Below are 4,918 nucleotides of genomic sequence, written 5' to 3' on the forward strand. Positions count from 1 at the left end.
GATGGTTTATCTATAGAATAACAGATACCCGAGAGTGAGTTACAGACTGGAATCTAATCGAGGTGTTCGGGGTGGTTTATATATAGAATAACAGGTACCCGAGAGTGAGTTACAGACTGGAATCTAATCGAGGGGTTCGGGGTGGTTTATATATAGAATAACAGATATCCAGGAGTGAGTTACAGACTGGAATCTAATTGTGGGATTCAGGGTGGTTTATATATAGAATAACAGATACCCGGGAGTGAGTTACAGACTGGAATCTAATCGAGGGGTCCAGGATGGTTTATATATAGAATAAAGATACCCGGGAATGAGTTACACACTGGAATCTAATCGAGGGGTTCGGGATAGTTTATATATAGAATAACAGATACCCGGGAGTGAGTTACAGACTAGAATCTAATCGAGGGGTTCAGGGTGGTTTATATATAGAATAACAGATACCCGGGAGTGAGTTACAGACTGGAATCTAAGCGAGGGGTTCGGGGTGGTTTATATATAGAATAACAGATACCCGGGAGTGAGTTACAGACTGGAAGCTAATCGAGGGGTTCGGGGTGGTTTATATATAGAATAACAGATTCCCGGGAGTGAGTTACAGACTGGAATCTAATCGAGGGGTTCAGGGTGTTTTATATATAGAATAACAGATACCCGGGAGTGAGTTACAGATTGGAATCTAATCGAGGGGTTCGGGGTGGTTTATATATAGAATAACAGATACCCGGGAGTGAGTTACAGACTGGAATCTAATCGAGGGGTTCGGGGTGGTTTATATATAGAATAACAGATACTCGGGAGTGAGTTACAGACTGGAATCTAATCGAGGGGTTCAGGATGGTTTATATATAGAATAACAGATACCCGGGAGTGAGTTACAGACTGGAATCTAATCGAGGGGTTCAGGGTGGTTTATATATAGAATAACAGATACCCGGGAGTGAGTTACAGACTGGAATCTAATCGAGGGGTTCAGGATGGTTTATATATAGAATAACAGATACCCGGGAGTGAGTTACAGACTGGAATCTAATCGAGGGGTTCAGGGTGGTTTATATATAGAATAACAGATATCTGGGAGTGAGTTACAGACTGGAATCTCATCGAGGGGCCAGGGTAGTTTATATATAGAATAACAGGTATCCGGGAGTGAGTTACAGACGGGAATCTAATCGAGGGGTTCAGGATGGTTTATATATAGAATAACAGATACCCGGGAGTGAGTTACAGACTAGAATCTAATCGAGGGGTTCGGGGTGGTTTATATATAGAATAACAGATACCGGGAGTGAGTTACAGACTGGAATCTAATCGAGGGGTTGGGGATGGTTTATATATCGAATAACAGATACCCGGGAGTGAGTTACAGACTGGAATCTAATCGAGGGGTTCAGGATGGTTTATATATAGAATAACAGATACCCGGGAGTGAGTTACAGACTGGAATCTAATCGAGGGGTTCAGGGTGGTTTATATATAGAATAACAGATACCCGGGAGTGAGTTACAGACTGGAAGCTAATCGAGGGGTTCAGGATCATTTATATATAGAATAACAGATACCCGGGAGTGAGTTACAGACTGGAATCTAATCGAGGGGTTCGGGGTGGTTTATATATAGAATAACAGATACCCGGGAGTGAGTTACAGACTGGAAGCTAATCGAGGGGTTCAGGATCATTTATATATAGAATAACAGACACCCGGGAGAGAGTTACAGACTGGAATCTAATCGAGGGGTTCAGGATGGTTTACATATAGAATAACAGATACCCGGGAGTGAGTTACAGACTGGAATCTAATCGAGGGGTTCAGGATGGTTTATATATAGAATAACAGATACCCGGGAGTGAGTTACAGACTGGAATCTAATCGAGGGGTTCGGGATGGTTTATATATAGAATAACAGATACCCGGGAGTGAGTTACAGACTGGAATCTAATCGAGGGGTTCAGGGTGGTTTATATATAGAATAACAGATACCCGGGAGTGAGTTACAGACTGGAATCTAATCGAGGGGTTCAGGATGGTTTATATATAGAATAACAGATACCCGGGAGTGAGTTACAGACTGGAATCTAATCGAGGGGTTCAGGGTGGTTTATATATAGAATAACAGATACCCGGGAGTGAGTTACAGACTGGAATCTAATCGAGGGGTTCAGGATGGTTTACATATAGAATAACAGATACCCGGGAGTGAGTTACAGACTGGAATCTAATCGAGGGGTTCAGGATGGTTTATATATAGAATAACAGATACCCGGGAGTGAGTTACAGACTGGAATCTAATCGAGGGGTTCGGGATGGTTTATATATAGAATAACAGATACCCGGGAGTGAGTTACAGACTGGAATCTAATCGAGGGGTTCAGGGTGGTTTATATATAGAATAACAGATACCCGGGAGTGAGTTACAGACTGGAATCTAATCGAGGGGTTCAGGATGGTTTATATATAGAATAACAGATACCCGGGAGTGAGTTACAGACTGGAATCTAATCGAGGGGTTCGGGGGGGTTTATATATAGAATAACAGATACCCGGGAGTGAGTTACAGACTGGAATCTAATCGAGGGGTTCAGTATTGTTTATATATAGAATAACAGATACCGGGAGTGAGTTACAGACTGGAATCTAATCGAGGGGTTCGGGATAGTTTATATATAGAATAACAGATACCCGAGAGTGAGTTACAGACTGGAATCTAATCGAGGGGTTCGGGGTGGTTTATATATAGAATAACAGATACCCGGGAGTGAGTTACAGACTGGAATCTAATCGAGGGGTTCGGGGTGGTTTATATATAGAATAACAGATACCCGGGAGTGAGTTACAGACTGGAATCTAATCGAGGGGTTCGGGATGGTTTACATATAGAATAACAGATACCCGGGAGTGAGTTACAGACTGGAATCTAATCGAGGGGTTCAGGATTGTTTATTTTTAGAATAACAGATACCCGGGAGTGAGTTACAGACTGGAATCTAATCGAGGGGTCCAGGATGGTTTATATATAGAATAACAGATATCCGGGAGTGAGTTACAGACTGGAATCTAATCGAGGGGTTCAGGGTGGTTTATATATAGAATAACAGATACCCGGGAGTGAGTTACAGACTGGAATCTAATCGAGGGGTTCAGGATGGTTTATATATAGAATAACAGATACCCGGGAGTGAGTTACAGACTGGAATCTAATCGAGGGGTTCGGGGGGGTTTATATATAGAATAACAGATACCCGGGAGTGAGTTACAGACTGGAATCTAATCGAGGGGTTCAGTATTGTTTATATATAGAATAACAGATACCGGGAGTGAGTTACAGACTGGAATCTAATCGAGGTTCGGGGATGTTTATTTAACGAATGAGTGCGTTACAGAGTGGAATCAAATCGAGGGGTTAGATTTAACTCACTCTTACACACTCACTCACTAACACACACTATCACGCACATAATAACTAACTCACTCTTACACACCCTGACTCACTCACTATTACACTCACTTACTGACACACACTCACTTACACACTGAAACTCACTTATTCCTACACACTCACTCATTATTACACACTCACTTACTCTCAAACTCTGACTTACAAATTCACACCACTCACTCAGTCTTAAACAGACTCACATTCTCTCACACTTAAACACTCACTTGCACACTCACTCACACTCCCTCACTCACTCTTACACATTCCCTCTCACACACACATACTCACTCATACACACTCACTCATTCATCCACACTCACTCATTCATACACTCACTCACTCTTATGTACTCACTCACACGCACTATTACACACACACATGCACACTCACTCACCTACTCACTCATTCTTACACACTAACTCGCTCACACACACAAACTCACTTACACAATCACTCACACTGAAACACTCACACACTGACTCGCTCACTCTTACACTCAGTCACACTAACACACACTCACTGTTAACAGATACACTGGAGTGCGACACAGTGTGCAATCTAATTGTGGGGTTAGATTTCACTCACTCACACACTTACACACATACGCTTACACACTCCCTCACACTCTTACTCAATCGTGCACTAACACACACGCTCACTCACTAACTCACTCTTACACACCCTGTCACACACTCGCTCACTATTACACACTGACTCACTCACACTCACCTACACACTCACTCACTCCTACAGGCTCACTCATTAGTACACACTGATTCACACACCCTCACTTACTTTCACACACTCACTCAGTCTTACACACACACACTCTCACTCACTGTCACACAGTCACACACTCTTTCTTACACACCTGTCACTCTGACACAATCACACCCAGATGCTAACACACATCACTCTTGCATACTAACTCACACTCAGTTCGACACACTCACTCACACTCTCACTGTTACACACAGACACACTCTTTCACACTCTATCACCTACTCACTCATTCTTACAGACTAACTCACACACACTTAAACTGACTTACACAATCACTCACACCGATATACGTACACACACTGATTCGCTCACTCTTACACACACCATTACACACTCAGTCACTCTTGACACTGACACTCACTCAAATACTCACACACAACTAACTCGTTCACATTTGCACACTGACTCAGACACTCACTTACACAATCACTCACACTCACTCTCACACTCACTCACACAGTCTGACACACTCAATCACTCTTACTCAATCACGAACTAACACACACTTTCACACACTCACTAACTAACTGTTACACACCCTGACTCACATTGGCTCACGATTACACTCACTCACACTCGCCTACACATTTAAACAGAGAGCGAAGGACGCACAGAGAGCGAAGGACGCACAGAGAGCCAGGGACGCACAGAGAGCGAAGGACGCACAGAGAGCGAGGGACGCACAGAGAGCGAG

Source organism: Scyliorhinus torazame, chromosome 23, assembly GCF_047496885.1.
Source record: "Scyliorhinus torazame isolate Kashiwa2021f chromosome 23, sScyTor2.1, whole genome shotgun sequence".
In the NCBI taxonomy this organism is placed as follows: domain Eukaryota; kingdom Metazoa; phylum Chordata; class Chondrichthyes; order Carcharhiniformes; family Scyliorhinidae; genus Scyliorhinus; species Scyliorhinus torazame.